At 40.6% G+C, this 20,514-nt stretch overlaps 1 protein-coding gene across 1 annotated transcript in view; it reads right to left on the bottom strand.

The window, feature by feature from the left end:
• LOC124594168 (ankyrin-1-like) overlaps positions 1-10,467 on the bottom strand; it is a 71,672-nt gene extending 61,205 nt beyond the window's left edge. The window contains exon 1 of the mRNA XM_047132524.1: positions 10,353-10,467. The gene's annotated coding sequence lies outside the window, so the exon portion shown is untranslated. The remainder of the gene's footprint in view (positions 1-10,352) is intronic.
• Between the last annotated feature and the right edge of the window lie 10,047 nt (positions 10,468-20,514).

Genomic DNA, 20,514 nt, shown 5'->3' with positions numbered 1-20,514 from the left:
CTTCACTATTCTGGGTTAAATTTGACTTTGGCACAAAAGGGGTCAATTATGCTGCCACAAAAATCTTTGATTATATGCTAAGTAGCATTGAAAGTCAGACAAAGAGCCAATCAACATTTAAAAACAAATTAAAAGAATTTCTGAATGATAACTGCTTCTACTCAATAGCTGAATTTTTAGATATAAAGTAGTAACTGTAAAACAATATGAAATTAAAAAATAAAATGAAGTGTACTGTGTAAAGAAAACTTATGTTAAACTGACATGTTCCACATCATTACGAAATGTCATATTCATGTTCCATGGGGCAAGTATTGACAGAATGTTATTCAACCTAGATAGTTGGAGAGTAAGATATTGTTATGTTTACTGACAGTGTTCTTGTGTGTTCATTGAGTGCATTGCGACTTACCAGTCAGTTAATGTGTGACGGTCCAAGCAGTAGGTTGTTAGTGGACGGTGGAATTTACAAATACAGAAAAAGTCGATATGCTCATGGTGTATGGTGAGTGCAAGAAGAATGCACTTCGTTCTAGATGTCTATCCCAATAGACATCAACCATCTTGGAAATTATTTTGTAACACCTAGACAACGTAATAGAAGGAAACAAATGGCGACAGAACAGCAGTTGTTCACCACGTTAACTACTGCGCAATTGGACGAGAAAGTGGCGTGAGTCAGGCAAGTGTCCTACAAATTCTTCATCGACATGGATTCCACCCCTATCACATCTCTCTCCCTCAAGAGCTGCATGGAAACCATTATGAGAATCGTGTTAACTCCTTCACATGGTCATTACAACGGAATACTCCAGATGTGTCACGTATCTTGTTTAGCGATGAAGCCACATTTACCAATCATGGCCAGGTAAACCGCCGAAACAGGCACTATTTGTCTGTTGACAATCCTCGTTGTATTCCTCAGGTGGGATGTCAGCGTCCACGGAAAGTAAAAGTGAGAGTTGCGGGAGAGTGAACCATCACCTCCCAGACCCATTTTTCACAGACGGAATATTGAACGCGCACAAGTATCGGAGCCTCCTAATAGACCATTTTCCATGGATGCTAGGAAACGTTCCTCTGCAGACTAGGAAGAACTTGTGCTACCAACATGATGGCTATCCAGCCCATAGTGCACGAAGCACTACACTATATAGTCACGAACTGTTTCTAAATCGTTGAATTGGATACAGCGGATCTGCACTTTGGCCAACCCGTTCCCCAGATTTGATGCTGTAGACTTATTTTCTGTGAGGAAAGCTGAAAGACGCTGTCTACAAGGACATACCAGCTACACCCGACGATATGCAACGATGCAGCCTTTTCGAACACCGCTGACATGCTAGCATGTGTGCAGAAGTCGTTCCATACTAGACTGGAAGCGTGTGTTGCTGCTGCCAGTAGACATTTTGAATTTAACCTATGATGGTCAACTGTCTCGTTACTGATCAGAATCCACGTAACTATTGTGTGCTCTTGCTTTGTTCTTTAGTATATGCGATCACAGGTCTTGTACAATTGTCGGTGTGGAAATTTTTTCAAATACGATATCTCGTAATTGACTCGCACTTGAACCCCGCAACAAACACCACGGACATTCTAATTTATCCTATTTTTAGTTGTTACTATCTTAGATTGCATGTTTTCAGAAAAAATATTCGTTCTAAATATTACTTTAATCTGTTGACTTGGTAACATTACGAGCCCCTGACTACCATCCCATTTTTTGAAAACCACACAGCAATAGCAATTACCATTTCCGCAATATTTGCGATGCTAGTTTTAGGTTATTCACTCGGTATGCATAAATGATCTGACGGATATGCTGAGCAGCAATCTGTGGCTGTTTGCTGATGGTGCTGTAGTCTATGGGCAGATATCGTCGTTGAATGACTGTAGTTCGATACAAGACGACGTAGACAAAAATTCTACTTGGTGTGATGAAAGGCAGCTGGCTGTAAATGTAGTAATATATAAGGTTATGGAAAACATTCCCATAATGTTCTAATACAGCATCATTAGTGTACTACTTGACACAGAAAGGTCGATTAAATGAGGCATACCGTTGCACAGTGATATAAATGGAACGAGCATGGAAGGATTGCAGTGGGACAGGCGAACGGTCGACTTCGTTTTATTGGGACAGGTTTAGAAAAGTGTTGTTCATCTGCAAAGAAGACCGGTTATAGAACACTAGTGCAACCCATTTGTAAATACTGCTCGAGCGTTTGGGATTCCCACCAGGTCGAATTAAAGGTGAGGCATCGAAGCAATTCAGAGTCGTGCTGGCATACCTGTTACCGGTAAGTTCGGTCAACACGCGAGTACTTTAATTTCAAATGGGAGCCCTTGAAGGGAAGACGAAGTTCTTTTCGCGAAACACTATTGATATAGAATAGAGAACCGGCATTTGCAACAGACTGCACAATGATTCTATTGCCACTACCGTACTTCACACGTAAGAACCATGAAGACAATATAAGAGAAATCAGGGCTCATACGGGAGCATATACGAGTAGACAGTCGTATTTCGCCAGCTCCATTTTCGAGTGGTACGGAAAGTGAATGACTAGCAGTGGTGCATAATGCCCTCCGCCATACACCGTGTGGTTTCTTGCGTAGTATGTAGATGCAGAAGTACCTTCTGCGCTGGGTCTCATTTCCTGGATATAAGTGAAATGTGTATTTTCGATAACTACTTTGCCAATCATTATTTTAATTCGTCATTTTTTGATGCGCTGGAAAGGAAGGGAACATTCACTTCAGTAACGTGACCACACATACCACACTGTTGCCCCGACAAACTAGTGAATATTCGGCAATATAATGTCTATTGATAGTTTTCAGCAGCTGTACAGTACACAATTTTATCTCGTAGTCGTAGAACAACTAAAATAATTGTGAGGTGTACACATTTCTTTTCACTGAGGAAAACTCGCGCGAGACCTAGTTGCATTAAGGGAGCCACTAGACACCAGACTGGGCAAGGTCTGTTAGAAGTCGTTGTTATTACTGATATCCAAGTCATACAAGTTGTGTACTTTGGCGGGAAATAACCAGAAACTCTAGCAGTAATAACGAAAACCAAACATTTACGTGCTGATGCACACCATTCATATTTTACGCCTCAATATGGATATGTTCATAAAGACGTCAAATAACTACAGACCATACTAGTTAGCATGATTATGACGTCAAACGAATCCTTAACCAGCATTTGGCAGGTCAGACGCTACAGACTGCTCACAATAGGTAAACTTTTCTCATCAATGTAAATTGACTGAGTTACAACCCGATAAACGTAGTAACATGTAACTAAGTTTGCACTACACATGGTTATTGTTGTTGTGGTCTTCTGTCCGTGCTATTTAATCCTGTGCAAGACTCTTCATCTCCGAAAAATTATTGCAGTCTATATCCTTTCGATCTCTTGATCTCCCTCTCCAATTTTTGACCCTCACACATCCCTCCAGTATTACACTGGTGATCCCGTGATGCCTCAGAACATGCCATACCCACCAGTACTTTCTTTTAGTCAAGTTGTGCCACAAATTTATTTTCTTTCTAATTCTATTCAGTACCTTCTCAGTAGCTACATTATCTACCAATCTAATCTTCAGTATTCTCCTGTAGCACCACATTTCAAAAGCTTCTATTCTCTCCTTGTCTAAACTATTTATCGTCCATGTTTCACTCCATACATGGCTACACTCCAGAGAAGTGTCTTCACAAAAGAGTTCCTAACACTTAAATCTATACTCCATGTTAAGGAATTTCTCTTCTTCAGAAACGCTTTTCTTGGAATTGCCCGTCTACATTTTATATCCTATACACTTCACCATCATCATATTTTACTGTCCAAATACTAAAACTCATAAGCTACTTTTAATCCCTCATTTCCTAATCTAGTTCCCTCGGTATAACATGATTTAATTCGACTGCATTCCATTATCCTTGTTTGCTTTTGCTGATACTCATTTTATATCCTGCTTTCAAGGCAATGTCCGTTCCGTACAACTGCCCTTCCAAGTCCTTTGCTGCCTTTGACAGACTTACAATGTCATGAGCAAACCTCAGTGTTCTCGTCTCTTCTCCCTGAGCTTTAGTTTCGTTCTCCTATATATATATATATATATATATATATATATATATATATATATATATATATATATATATATATATGTACACTCCTTACCCAACGTATAGCGTGAATAACGTCTGAACATGACTTATGAGCCCAGAAAAAGTCAAGCCATTAAGTACACACAATCAACAAAGTGACGTAAGAATCCGCTTAATTTTACAAGGAATTCCTCAACAGAAAAGAAGCAGTGACCCATGACGAAACTCTTCAGTTTGCATTTGAAAGCTCGTGGATTACTGCTAAGATTTTTGAATTCATGTGGTAGCTTATTGAAAATGGATGCAGCAGTATACTGCACACCTTTCTGCACGAGAGTTAAGGAAGTCCGATCCAAATGAAGATTGGATTTCTGCAGAGTATTAACTGAGTGAAAGCTGCTTATTATTGGGAATAAGCTAATATTGTTAACAAGAAATGACAGTAAAGAATATATATATATATTGAGAGGTCAATGTCAAAAAACCCAGACTAGTAAACAGTGGTCGACAAGAGGTTCGCGAACGTACACCACTTATTTCCCGAACCGTCAGTTTCTGAGCCAAAAGTATCCTTTTACAATGGGAAGAGTTATCCCAAAATATAATACCATAAACATAAGCGAATGAAAATAAGCAAAGTAGACTAATTTTCGTGTCGAACGATCACTTACTTCAGATACCGTTCGAATAGTAAAGAACTGCAGCACTAAGTCTTTGAACGAGATCATGAACGTGGGCTTTCCACGACAGTTTACTATCTATCTGAACACCTAGAAATCTGAACTGTCCAGCTTCACTAATCACATGCCCATTCTGGGTTTTGTTGAAATGTGTTAGAAACTGTAAAAACTGAGTCTTACTGTACTTTAGCGTTAGTTTATTTTCTACAAGCCATGAACTTGGATCATGAACTGCACTATTTGAAACCGAGCCAATGTTGCACACAACATGCTTTACTCTCAAGCCAGTGTCATCAGCAGAAATAGATATTTTAAAGTTACGCACAATACTAGAGGGCATATAATTTATACACACACAAAAATATGTTTCGCATCACCTCGGTTCCGAGAGTTCCGGAACCTGTACAGAAAATTGGAATAGAGATCGACTTGAACATCATTTCCGCCCTTTTTATTGCTCATGAAAACCGCAAATTGCATGTTTTACCACCATATAGCGAGACCTTCAGAGGTGGTGGTGCAGGCTGCTGTACACACCGGTACCTCTGACACCCAGTAGCACGTCCTCTTGCACTGATGCATGCCTGTATTCGTCGTGGCATACTATCCACAAGTCCATTAACGCACTGTTGGTCCTGATTGTCCCACTCCTCAACGGCGATTCGGCGTAGATCTCCCAGAGTGGCTGGTGGGTCACGTCGTAGATAAACTGCCCTTTTCAATCTATCCCAGGCATGTTCGATAGGGTTCATGTCTGGAGAACATGTTGGCCACACTAGTCGAGCGATGTCGTTATCCTGAAAAAAGTCATTCATAAGATGTGCACGATGGGGGCGCGAATTGTCGTCCATGAAGACGAATGTCTCGTCAATATGCTGCCGATATGGTTGCACTATCGGTCAGAGGATGGCATTCACGAATCGTACAGCAGTGCCGGCGCCTTCCTTGACTGCCAGCGGCGTACGTCGGCCCCACATAATGCCACCCCAAAACAGCTGGGAACCGACCTTGCTGCACGCGCTGGACAGTGTGCTTCTTACCCGCCCAAGTATCAAAGGCTGTCTCAAAGTACAAAGAGATCAGAAAGAAGATCCTAAACATAGGTAATTACCTTACCTTCTGATGAAGTCACCCTTATAGGTGACGAAACCTGGTCAAGGTATATAGAAAACCTATGCAACCGGTTGGCAGAGTCTTACATATTTTTCAAATTTGTGTATACAGTTGCTGCAAACGTCAGCCATGTTCAAAGTTGTAACCAAATTTTTTATTTAATTCACCAGCAAAGCTCAGAAAATGATTGTTAAATACTGTACATATATCTGATTTATCAGTAACAGAAATATTTTTACTACGAACTAACTTTATATCGTCGACCTTGGGCTGCTGACTAAACACTTCCTTCACTACTGACCATATGGTTTTAATTTTATCCTATGAATTAGCTATTCTATTTACGTACCACATACTCTTTGCATTCCTAACAACGTTTTTAAGCACCTTACAAAACTGTCTGTAATGCGCTACTGTAGCTTGATTGTGACTACTTCTAACGCTTTGATATAATTCCCACTTTGTTCTACGTAATATCCTTATCCCACTAGTAAGCCACCCGGGCTGTCTTTTACTGCCAGCAACCCGCTTAGAAAGTTCTAATGGAAAGAAACTCTCAAAGAGCTTAAGAAATGTGTTAAGGAAGGCATTATATTTATCATCTATGTTACCGGCACCATAAACGTCCTGCCACTCTTGTTCCTCGATGAGGTTTAAAAAGCTCTCTACTGCCGTTGGATTAACTTTATTACATAGTTTGGAATTATATGTGACATCTGTTTTGAGTACAAAAGTCTTTCAGTATTAAAATTTGTGCATCATGGTCTGAAAGGCCGTTCACCCTTTTACTAACAGAATGCCGATCTAGTACTGAAGAGTGAATAAAAGTATCGCCTGTAGCTGTCCTACTGTTCTCCTGCACCCTAGTTGGGAAAAATACAGTCTGCACAAGATCATATGAATTTAAGAGATCTATAAACATCGTTTTTCTTGCACAATCATATGCAAAATTAATATTGAAGTCACCACATACAATTAATTTCCGGTGCTTCCTATAAATTGAATCAAGAACCCTCTCTAGCTTGAGCAGTAATGCTTTGATGTCAGAGTTAGGGGCCCTATAAACAACAACAATTAGAAGTTTGGTTTCACTAAATTCAACTGCCCCTGCACAACATTCAAATATATGTTCATTGCAGTGCCGTGATACGTCTATGGACTCAAATGGAATACTGTTTTTTACGTAATGGCCACTCCCCCACCCTGCAAGTAACTCCTTGAAAAATATCCAGCTAATCTGTATCCTGGTAAAGAAAGCCTCTGAATTGTCAAATTATTTGAGTGGTGTTCTGATATAGCAGTAATTTCACAGTCAAACTCTATAAGCAGTTCACCATCTTTATCTCTAATACCTCTTACATTTGATTAAATACGCTAATTCCTCCTCTACTTGGAAACACGACGTCCTTGGAAAGTGAGCCCTTAGAGGGATTTCCTTTAAGCAGGTATACCTATCAGGTGACCTCAATCTAAAAAAGGTGCAGCTCTAACACCAACTACTACAGGAATTTTTCCATGAGTTATACCACCACCGCCGCCCACTAAACTGTCACCTACAAGCTTTGTCAGCCTCCCATTCCTATACCAACTGAGTTGCGGTTCATGCCTAGTGAAATCTGATGTACTGATAGACTCAACTGGCACCACTGCAATGTGACCCGTGCTTTATACCATCAGTGCCATTTCCAGCCCCATGTTAACGCATCTAACAGCGGCCTTAATATGAGGCCGATCATGAAGCTGAAACAGTTGCACGAAACGCACATTAGCGCCACCAGTTTGAGTAGCCATCTTTACCAGGTCACCACCTACATCATATTTCCCGTCCCTATCAAGACTGTTCCCTGCTCCACCCACTATCACTACCTGATCCTCCTCCGTAAAATTCCTACATAGCTCCCTCATGCTATCAGTCACCTGAGCCAACCCTGCACTAGGCTTCACAGTGCTGGTAACCTGGTGCTCACTTCCCAACACTTCTTGCAACTGCTGGCCCACACGACTACCGTGGGAACTACCTAGCAGCAGAACCTTCTTCTTTCTGTTTCACTTTGCAACTGACTTACGTCTCCTAACTGCTGAGGACTGCTGCATGTTTCCTACACCTACAACAACAAGTGGCTCCTCTCCACTCATCTCTGACAGTTGGTCAAATCTATTGCATATACGCAAAGTACGACTATCTGAATACCTTCTCCTCCTAGCCGCCTTCTTCCCAAAATTTTACAGTTACTGAAAAAAAAACTAAACGTTTACGTTACGTAAGTTCAGTTACACCAATAGAGCTATTTATAGAACTAGCAATAGCATCTCGAAATTCTGTCTCTCCTACTAAGAGAGCAACAACTTTTATTAATACTACTAAACCACAACTAACACCATTACCAACAAAACTTCACAAAAATTTACTAACTAAAACAAAAACTTCGAATGGAGACTGGAACACTCAACGAAGTTAAAACAGTGGATGAAAATTTTACTGAAATATTTCACTAAAAACAACAGGAAACGTAAGCTGAAAACTAAAGCACGAATTTTCTAAGCGACTTCAACGCACAGAGCGAACGTTTCCAGAAGTTTATTAAATCGTTATTTCGCCACAAACAGCACGAAACACCGTTGAAAACTATTACACTTAATAACCGTATAACAGTGTACAAACAACTTTGTCAGTACTTAGATTTATAACCGCTACAGCTGCAACCGCACGCCGCGAAGTATAAACACACTGCCTGACGTAAGCACCCTCGCAATTTATGATTGACACGTGGCAGTGGCGTGGAGCATCTCAACCACTGCTTCCCTTTCACACCGCTCAACTCTCGTAACTGTCGTCCGGTTTCTGTACGAGATGTAAATAACCTACCTCAGATGTCTTGTATCTTATATGTTTCCTTATTTCTTTTCTATGTTTAACTAACTCATAATTTTCCCTCTTTTGCCCTTAATTTTTTTGTGCACTTTGCCATAACTATTAGATATTCACCACCCCCATCCCCCAACAAATAATGGTTAGCATTGGGCTTTATAACCTATCACAGCACTAGGAGTTGTGCTTTTAAGTGCACACCTCTGAAACACATATTCACACACTTCTTACGTTGTTTTTACCCCGCGAAAACGGGGCAAATTATATTTCACTACCCACTGCCACGTTTCAGTTTAGGCCATTCGTGTTTCTGTCATTTAGCGTTTTCATTTATTTGTGAAATTAAAACTCGGTATTCTACGCCACCACCGGAAAAACTTTTAAAAAATTTGTTGTGGCGGCTTCTGTTTCTTTTTATATTCGCGTTATAATAATCACTGACATTACTTGTCTTTATGAACACATTACCAGCTCAAGAGCACAAGTGTCTCTGTAGCTCATATAGCCCATTATTAGCGACTATTGGTCGAATACTGTATAGTGAAAAAATATTAATATACGTCTTGGTCGGAGGTCTTTCCTAAACTTTTGTCGGCAGACCAGTTCTGGATCTTCCGCTACGAGTTAGGTACATCTTGTAACTCCAAGTAATAACTGTAAGACAGTTGCTGCTCTTATTGGCTTCTTTCGTCATTTATGGTTTTTGGGACTTCCTGTCATAGTTCTTAACATTATTTTCTGCCTAACGTTTCGTTTCATGTTACGGTAGACACCGTCGGATGCTACAGAGATAACTGTTCAAATCCTATGATGCTTAACAGGTAATGGTTACTTGCAAGATTTTTTACCGCAGTGCACCTTATGTAAATGGTTCTAATGGCTCTGAGCACTATGGGACTTAACTTCTGAGGTCATCAGTCCCCTAGAACTTAGAACTACTTAAACCTAACTAACCTAAGGACATCACACACATCCATGCCCGAGGCAGGATTCGAACCTGCGACTGTAGCAGTCGCGCGGTTCCGGACCGCGCGCCTAGAACCGCTAGACCACCGCGGCCGGCGCACCTTATGTACTTCTATTTATTTATATACTTCTGTTTATTTAAATAAAGGATTCTAGAATTCGATAACTAGAATAATAGTGAACTACTTGTTAAGTTGTTAGTTTAAAAATCTAAGGAATTTAAACAAATAAATGTATGTTTCAATGTCATTTATGATAGCATTCGGAGTCGATTTAAAACTGAACTATTTTTATATTTCAGCAATATTGACAAAGCCAAGTCACTCTTAAACCCTATATTCCTTAGCAAAATTATCTTTTCATGCTATTGATAACGAATTTGCAGTCTCTATTTCGCCAGTTACAGTTGTACATGTAGACATACTCTTGCGTCAAAATATATAGATAGACGTTTGACTTAACCTGCATTAGTTGGCCGAATTTTTAAAGTTGTCCCGCAGAGCACTGCAGAGGTACAAATTTGTCTGATTATTGTAGTATCACTACCTAGGCAGAAAGACATATTAGCCCTCCGGACGAAGTAAGGAACAGATTATACTTACTGTGTGCAAACGTATTTCTCTTCTAATACGCCTCTGCGATCCCGCAACCAACACGCACAACTCTTTCTTTAAACCACCAGCAACAACTGAAAACTAAATACGTAATTAATTCGGCGGTCTCGTAAGTAGACTGCGGAGATTTGCTGCGACCGTCAGCTTAAATAGAAGTGTTTGATAAGATAAGTGATAGCAGATAGCGTTTTGTTTGCTACACGTAATCTTTATTGCCACTGCATCGCTGTTTTTTTTTATTTACAGTTACTATTTCCCCTTGCTTATTCGTAATGGGCTGTCATAAATAGCATTAAACGGCCTGTTTCATATTAAGACAGTACATCTCATTAAATAAATCATAATAGCTTCGTTGTGGGACACAATCATATTTTACTGCTTGAGCAACATGCAGAAATTAATAAAGAGCGTTATGTCGATTCGGAATGCCTAAAGGATATCTACAAAATAACACTAAATTTCCCGCTTAACGTCAGTATTTTTAACAACATAACCAACAAACACTTCAAAATAACTCTTAGTAATTACCCACATTAACATTTAGATATCCTGTTTCATATATGAATCGGAAGAATCTGTAGAAACAGACTTCATGTAGTAATCGAAAGAAACTGTAGAAAAAAAGTCTCAATACAATGTTCCTTCAAACAACAATATGGTTCGAACAGATGTGGTGACCTGGAGCCTGATATGAAAAATATTAAAAATGGGATTAATATTTGAAGATATTTTACGAAAAGTCACGGAGTGGACAAAGAATTCACTTCCAGCAAAACTATTCGCCTTTCCTGTTAAATAGCTGATGATTTGAATGGAAACTGCGACAACTGCTTTGCAAAGTTTATAGAATTATTCATTTGCTAATAGTGTCCAATTACAATGTTTTAAAAGCTGTAAAGCACCAGGTTGCACTTTCCATGCACATCATTCGTTTTTTAATATCAGTCGCAGTGCTCAGCATCCAGAAGACAAACTTTAACTTCTATATGATTAATGGTTTCAATTGAAACCATCGTTTCTGTGTCCATGTATGGAATATACGCAAATTCGTACTAATCGAACGGCTGTTCAAGGCACAGCAGGCATACAGTCTTAAGCTGCATAACTATTGATTGAATGTAAGACAAGAAGTGTATCATGGTATGAAAACTAATAAAAGCGGATATCTGGTGCGTAAAAGGGAGTACTTATCCTTCGATATTGCTTAGCGTCCTATTGGTATTGCTATTACCAAAACTATTTTGAGAACTGTTGAAAATTATCTCTTCATCATGTATTTATCCTCCCATCATAGTGGCGTTTTGTACTTAATGTAAGTACATTCTGTGTTCAAACCATTTAATTAGCTTGACACCATCACAGAATTTAAAATGTAACCTAAAGCACAAATTTGATAAAAATGATCTGTCTTAGCTGATACTCTTGATTTTACCGCCTCGACTTTCATGAAGCTGTTGCAACCACTCCAGAACAAAATATTTTTGTTGTAAGCATATTTTGCCTCTGAAAACGTCTTCATAAATATATTATCAATGAGGTAAATTCGGGACTGTGTGGAGCCAGAGAAAATAGTTTACACTGCCGCTCAACTTGTAGCTGAATAGTTTATTTTATCCTAAACGGTTTGTTTCAGGCCATTAAAATTAATGATTCCATTAGCATTAAAGGCGAAATCCAATAAAACGGCATCACGCTCATTGGTGGAGATAATAATTTAGCTAACTGTTAGAATATTAACAGAATCTTCCGTCGGTTCTTGGTAGAACAACATTATAATAATAAATGAAAAGCACCAGTTTGCTTTTGTTCTACAATATTATTTTTATTGCTAACCGGTTTTCGGCTTACAAGGCCATCTTCAGACATGTCTGACTAAATGTCAGACATTTAGTAAATGTCTGAAGATGGCCTTGTAAGCCGAAAACCTGTTAGCAATAAAAATAATATTGTAGAACAAAAGCAAACTGGTGCTTTTCATTTATTATTAACTGTTAGAACTTTCTAGGTCTACGGATTACGTACTTCCACACAAAGAATATGCGTCGTTTCTTCTAGTCAATGTACCTTGCACACATTGTAGTTTTCATTATACAGAGTGAATATTAATAAAACATAGGAACTGCATCTCGAAAGGAGGCAAAAATGTCCTACAAAAATGTGTACGAAAATGGACAGTGTACTTGCGACAACAAATCATCCCGGAACACTTACAGAGCCGCATTTCAGCCGCGTTACATCATGTATTCAAACTACCCTCCATGGGATTACAGGTGATAAGGATAGTAGCAGTTGTAATGCTGGATACACGTAATCATACTTTCTCTTACACCAAGTGGCTTGTACCAGGGTTCGCCCCAATATCCTGTAGAACACGGTCCTCCAAATCTGGTGGACGCATAGTCCGCCAATTCCCTGCATGTTCGTCTGTCTAAAAGGACCCATGATCACACAAACGCCCAAAACACGGCTTGAAATGTTGTGTGATGTGTCTGGTGTCTGTGGATGTACTTGTTTTGGTACAGCCGTACTGCCTCTCGACTGTTTCCACCCGCTTCGTCGTACACAAACACAATCCCGGCTTGTTTCTGACATGAACACTGGACCATTCTGTTGCTTACAGTACTCTTCGTCAATCAAACAGCATGCAACACACAAGGAATACAAGGCATGTGGTCAGAGGAACTGCCATTCATCAGCATCATCTAAAGTGGCAACGACGCATTTTCCTCCATTTCTAGCCAGGAATCCGTCCCTGCAGTTTGTTGGTTTTATTAATGTTCACCCTGTATCGTATACATGTAGGCATTCTACAATCTCTTTTCATGAAAACTTCATGACAGTGCATTCTTCTTTCTTCAGTGAACCAATACCTGTTATTTAGACTGTTTCAGTTTCAGTTTCGAAAGCTACAGATATTATGCAGTAATAATATTACTTACAAATTCAGCATGTGTTGTCAGATTTGATTAACAATGGAACTGCATTTGACGTATTCTATTGTTACTTAAAAATAAGAAGTACTTCTTTTGTTATAGTTCTGCTCCTGTAACTCTTTAATTTCAATTTTCTCTAAAGAGCAAGGTAGCAGATGCAAAATAAGGTATTACATAGTAACGGTATGTAAACAGTTCAGTATACGGTGTTCCAATCCGCCGACTTCAGGGGTCGTAATCCGACAGGTGGTTTGAGAGAGAGGGGTGAATCACGCCGTGGAGTGCAGAGATATAGAGACAGGTTTTGCATTGACTTTTATTCCGCCGAAGAATAGACAGTGCCTCTGCTGATCCAGACAAAGGCGGCGCGGCATCTGTAAGTGTGTCAGTACGAACACCAATGCTGAAATTTTCTATTACGGCACCCAGCTGCTCCGTCCTTGTGACGTAATAGTTCCTGACCCCGCCCGGGCGGTGTGGCCGGCAGCGTGTGTCGGCAGAGCTGAAAAGCCCGCGGTTGTCCGGATCGCAGCTGGCTATTCCCAAGTGCTTCTCTTGGTCACTATGCAGAGCGCAGAAGGGTAATAGCCAGCAGCCGTCGTTGTAGTAGAGCCTCAGCAGCTCCAGCTGCCCGCCCATGGAGGCTTAGTCGGTGACTGAGCACACCCTCAGACCCGGGAGGCGGCGAGATCGCGGTCTGCCTCCGCCCTTGCAGACGGCAGCTAGCAGTCCGTTGGGCGAAGTCACTCGGAGAGCGGAGGCTGGTCGGCCCTATGCTCCCCGCATCCGTGTTGTACCACGCTGTGCACCTGTCTCGCCACGCCTTACAGCAGGGCTGGACGGCTGATTTAGTGGGCCGCTTCGCCGCCGAAATTCATCACTAGATGTCTGACGTTGTTGGCCTACAACTTAAATAATCGTCACTCCCTCCAGTTCCAGACGCGGATAGTATGGCGATACAACTGCCTGCCTTGGGTCTCTGGGCTCCCTTACTTATATTCCGTTTCTTACGCCTCTGATTTAATACCCACGGAGGGGTCTAGAGTCGAGTCAGCAACACGTCCTTATATTTAGAAATACGTAGACCACATTCAGGAATTTCTTCTTCGCCAGAAGATGATGGGTACGAAACTTATCGAAACGTTGCGACAAGACGACGGCACCACTCGACTGATAACCCGAGAAGAATTCATCACTCATCAGTAGAATACGCCGTGAAAGACTGCAGCCGCATACACATTCAGGGAGTGTCACGGCATGATGCTGTGTAGTATCCGTAACTTGGAATTTTGAGGGCTTATCAGTTGATCAACAACAAAGCCCTGCACAGGAGTTATTTTCATTAATACTTTCTTGTCACACAGTTCCATATCATGTGCTCCAAACCAACTAAGTAGTTCTAAGTTCTAGGGGACTGATGACCATAGATGTTAAGTCCCATAGTGCTCAGAGCCATTTGAACCATTTTGAACCTCCAAACCAAATATTTAAGAGCAAAGCGATTAACACGCTACAGAGAGCGATTCTAACCTAAAACGAGAGCGTATCAGGCCACGACAACAGTTGGTGGAAATTCACATAGGAGAACTCCAATAGAAGGGAAGCTGGCGTGCAACGCCCGTTGCCTAACGTACACTCTTGCAGTTTTAATACAGCAGCAGTTACATCCTATATTTTTGGTAAAAATTAATATGCTCTGGGTCTATGGCGATGAAGCTACATATCTTACAAACTCTATAGCACAGTGTTGTGCAGCTTGACCCTTGCGCTACACGTTTAGTGTGCTTGGTTGCTGCGCGAAGTGGCCGCGTGGTTTGAGGCATCATGTCACGGACTGCGTGACCCCTTCCACCAGAGGTTCGAGTCCTCTCTCAAGCGTGTGTGTGTGTGTGTGTGTGTGTGTGTGTGTGTGTGTGTGTGTGTGTATGTGTGTGTGTTTTGCTGTTACCATAAGTTAGTTTAAGTAGTGTGTAAGTCTAGGGACCGATGAGCTCAGCAAGTTCGGTCCCTTAGGAATTTACACAGATTTGAACATTTGTGCTTGGTTGTAACTATTCATTTAATACTTCATTTCCAGTTGGCAGTATCAAACCTTCACAGGTGCCAATTTATTTACTTTTATACTTAGATAAAAAAAAATATTGGTAATGCTGACACCATGCAGAACAATGTATGACGATATTATGGGAAGTCCAATAAAAATGGCAAAATGATTTGTGCGACGGAAAGTTATTATCTTGAAAGTGAGATGTCATCTTGGTTCACGTAGTCACGTTGTTCTTGTGCAAATCCTTTAAGTGATCATCCAGTTCCGAAAGTCGTTACCCACGTTGTCACGAAAAACTGCAGCATTTTAGGACGCTACGTCTTTATGCCACGGTTTAGTTTGTAAAGTCGCTCTAGTACACCAAGTACTGTGCAGTTACTGTTTCCGTTATTACATGACAATTGATAAGAAAAGGCTACTTGCAGCTAAAACAGAACAGAGTGACAATTTTCCCTGGACTACGGTACATGGGCCTCATTCTTGGAAAGACAGAATATTTTTCTTCCCTTTCACGTAACAGCTAATCCTCTTTTTCTTCGCGGAATTCGGAGATCCAGTGGTTTACTCGAGCATGTAACTCTTCTGCCAGCGACGAGAGATAGTTCAGACACCTGTGTACGGATTCCAGATTTATAACCAGTGTTCACCATCATCAACCAATCGACATTCATGTCAGATAAAGGAATTCGTATGACTTCTCTACGCATTACGGTGTGCACCTAAGCATATATCCATGTTGCGCCTGTAAATTTTGTAATGTAATCTGCCAACCTTCTATTGTGTCCTTTTCACAATTTTTTCCTATCTGTTAGAAATCAGAAAAACGCTTGAAATATCTAACATTCATTTGCCCGACAACATGTTTGTCCACATCCATTTCATTTTCACTACAGTCAGAGCTATGCATTTCATTCCATCCCGTTTTCTGATCCTCTTATTATTTTCGTTTCTCTCCTGCTGCTAGAGTCATCAGTCTACTGACCTATTTCATGCGGTTCACCACGAGTTTCTCTCTAGCGCCAACCTGTTCATCTCAAGAGTAGCACCTGCTCCTAATGTTCTCAATTATTTGTTGGACATATTCCAATCTCTGCCTTCCCCTGAATTTTTTACTCTATACTGCTCCCTTTAGTTCAGGAATTCTCTCTTATGCTTGTGATAGTTCGCTTTGTATGTTCTGTTTGCTTCGTTCATCATGTTATTTTACTTCCAAGATAGTAGTATTTCTTCGTATATTTCGTGGTCACCAATTGTGATGTTAAGTTTAGCGCTAGTTTCCTTTCGGCTACTTCCCATTACTTTCATCTTTTTACGATTTATTCTCAGTCCGTATTTCGTACGTACTAGACAGTTCGTTCCATTCAATAGACCCTCTAATTCTTTTTCACTTTCGCTGACAATAACAATGTTATCTGCAATTCCTATCGTAGACAACCTTTCATCCTGAATTTTAATCCCATTTTTGAAACTGTCTCATTTTTTCATTGTTTCTTCGATCTATAAATTGTGGGGTAGTGGTGAAAGACTGCATCCCTACTTTACACAATTTTTAACTCTAACAATTTTTTTCGTGGTTCTTCTACAAATTGTGTATCACCCGTCTTTCCTTATAGCTTTTCCGTATTTTTCTCAGAATTTCAAACATGTTGCATTATTTTACATTGTCGAACGCTTTACCCAGGTCGACAGATACTCTGAAGAAGCCTTGATTTTTCTTAAATATTGCATTGGACAGGCAGAAGTGGAAGAGGCTCATAGACCAGGCGTATGGTCGGTAAGGCCCTTGCCACATGTAAAGTAAAGTAAAAGTAAATTGCTTCCACTATCAGTAGCAATGTCAGAACTGTCTATAGAGTGCCGTTATCTCCCGAAAGCCAAACTGATGGCCACCTAACAAATCCTCAATTCAGTTTTCTATTATTCTGTACGTTATTATGGTCAGATACTTGATTACATAAGCTGTTAAAATTACTGTGCAATTATTCCCGCATTTTCGATTTTCAGGATTTGAGGATGATATTTTTCCGAAGTCTGACGATATGTCTCCAGATTCATACATTCTCCAATCCAAGATGAATATAGTTTGGTTGCCACTGCTCCTACTGATTTTAGAAATTCCAAAGAAATGTCATATATCCCTTCTGCCTTATTTGATCCCAGGTCTTCCAAAGCTCTGTTAAACTCTGATTCTAATCTCCTTTATATCTTCCATGTCTACGCCAGTTCCTTTCCCTGTCACCTCATCAGACAACTCCTGCCCCGCGCAGAGGCCTTCAGTGTGGAGAAGAGGGTCATACCTAGGAACACGAATGTTTTTCGATCGGTACTTCGTTCCAGTTACTGATTTTAGAGCCATACGAAAGAATGCGCACGAGAGACCACCATAAGCAGTTTTCGCCATTTCGTACGATTTCCATAAAACGTAGACAGGTAAGCCATACTTCATCGGTCGTGAACCACCTTGTACCTTGAAACAGATGTAGGTCTGTTACCACAGAACAAGTGATAATTTCAAACGGACTCGGATTCCTTTATGCCTTAACAATTTTACCTGTCTTGAAAATGGAAATTTGTGTTAGTTTCCAATAACCTTAGCTTCAAAATGTATTTAACTTTTAACTGTGGTTATGATAATACTTCACTTTAATTTACTAACTGCTTATTGGTTTGTTGTAACAGGTACACGATTAAATATAGTGCTGAGAAGATTTCCTCTATTGCAACGCTTTTAAATTTGAATAGAATATTTCTCCCCAGGTACCTGACAACGTTGTACCTTGAAGTGTTTTTTCACATTTGGAAAAATCTTAAGTTTTCGGAGTAATTTTTGTAATTTCAGAAAACCAATATCAAGCAAAACGAAGGTTGCTGAAGTAACTTATGTTCAACTGACGAGTCCTGCTTCATAATTTCCTGTGCTTAAGGATCAAGAGACTTTGTCTAGGACCGTTGAGAATCGTTTTGTTGCGTAGAAGCTCCGTGACTGATTGATTTCAGTTCTCAGTTTCTAACTACCCCAATGGAATTTATCTATAAAGTATACATTCTTCGATACACTACCACGACATGAATGGATGCCTTTTTTCTAGAGGGTTGGTCGTACAGATTTTACTGAAACAGACATGTTATTTTTCGATATCCACAAATCCCCAATTACTGCTTCTTCCTATAATTTCGTTCACGACTCGTAAATAATCCGTCACGCAATAGCCTTTTCCACAGCCTTCTTCATCATTCGTCCGGTTGCAATCGTAAGTTACTTTCTTCACATGCTTGATGATAATTTATAATAAGGTTTTCTACGTTAGTCACTTTTTTTTACGAACAACTCAAATACACCACCTATCTCGTTGGCGAACGAGATGTAATGAATTACAGAACTTTCCTGAGAGCGGATAGAGTAGCAGCAGCACGTATGAGTTGCGGAATCGTTCAATAAATGCCAACGCAATTGGACTTAACACGCAGTGTTTACCGGAGACAGGTTTCTCGTTTTGTCATAGATCAATAGTGAGCCAAACCGACTATTTCACCTTATTCGTTTTCATTTCTGTGGTTTAGCTGGCACGTTTACTAAGTGATGTAACATCAATCATCATAGGAGTGCACGCAGGCGTATGGTGATTCTGTTGTTCTCCTACACACGTCAGAAGTAAAGTAATTGCCAGGTTTATCAGATAACGGCCTACTTCGCTTGTCCACAAGGTGACCTTTCCTCCATCGACGCTTTCCAGCGATAGTAACTATGGGGGAAGCAAATGTGTGTGTGTGTGTGTGTGTGTGTGTGTGTGTGTGTGTGTGTGTGTGTGTGTGAGGGGGGGGGGGGAGAGTGAATCGATAAACGCAGCCCGGAAGCCTGGCTTAGTCATTACTGATCGATAGATATTTCTGTAAATGGACCTGATAGCACACAATCCCTACTTCAGAAGATTACTGTGCAAATTTAATATAAGAACGAAATCTTTGCTGACTGCACAGTTCTATAGAACATTTACGGACTTCTTTGCCCTGTCAGTTCAGGGTAAGACCTCGAGCTTTCGACACGACGATTATCTCTATCGTCCTCGTCAGGAGCAACTGACTGTCGTAACAGCCGCTTTGGTGGCCATATACAAGTATTCCCCAAAGACGGCGTCTGAGTGGTGGGTACTTACGTAATGCTGTAACAGATGGTGTCAATGTCTGAACCGGTGGCGCACAGCTTTCATAATAGCGTAAACATTGAGACGATAATCTCTGCCTATTCTCTGCATCGATGATGATGATGTTTGGTTTGTGGGGCGCTCAACTGAGTCCATACAAAATCCCAATTTTTACACAATCCATTTTTATTTCACAGTCCAATCTAGCTACTGTCACGAATGATAATGATGGTGAAATGATGAGGACAACACAAACACCCAGTCCCTGGGCACAGAAAATCTCCAACCCGGCCGGGAGTCGAAACCGGGATCCCGTGATCCCGAGTCAGCAACGCTAGCCACGAACACGAGCTGCTGACCTCTGCACCGAGAACTCGCTTCCACGCACCGCTAAGATTATATCTGCTGTCGTCGTCGAAGTTCTTCTCGCACCTCTGCAGAATTCTCCAATTCTCGATTTTTAATATGCCGTTAATGTTCTGCACAGCGATCGGAAACGGTACGGATGGACTGAATGACATAATTGCTTGCTCATTCACAAAGGATGTTATAAATCCCTGAGATCCAGAGGATGAGATTGCGCTTAACAGGGCGTAGCATTACCTTTATCTTCTTAGGAAATCGTTTCCGTCTTTCCATATTTCTGTCTATTTTGCTGGATCTATCGTCGCATAAAGGAAGGAATACAGTCAGTGGCTAATCACGATGATGTTCAACATTTTCACGTTTCCATTTCTTGGAGAATGTTGACTATGTATCACGTGAACCGTATACGATACTCCTGAAAGCGTAATTCAGACTATTAATTTCGGTATCTTAGTGTCCTCGTCGGAGACAGCTTTTTGTTCTTCGCACCAATACCCCCGAAGGGTGGCGGGCTGGCAGCAGCTTAGTACGCCGCTCTTCAGCCTACAGAATTTGTTTTAAAAAGATGAAGATAATAAATAACAAAAGCAGCGATAAAATCGGTGACTTAAATGGTAAAATGGCGGAAAATCGTGGAACTTAAAACATAGAACAAAGGGTTG

This window comes from Schistocerca americana, chromosome 2, assembly GCF_021461395.2.
Source record: "Schistocerca americana isolate TAMUIC-IGC-003095 chromosome 2, iqSchAmer2.1, whole genome shotgun sequence".
Taxonomy (NCBI): Eukaryota; Metazoa; Arthropoda; class Insecta; order Orthoptera; family Acrididae; genus Schistocerca; species Schistocerca americana.
The sequence above is the reverse complement of the archived record's forward strand: the minus strand, read 5'-3'. Positions and strand labels throughout refer to the sequence as shown.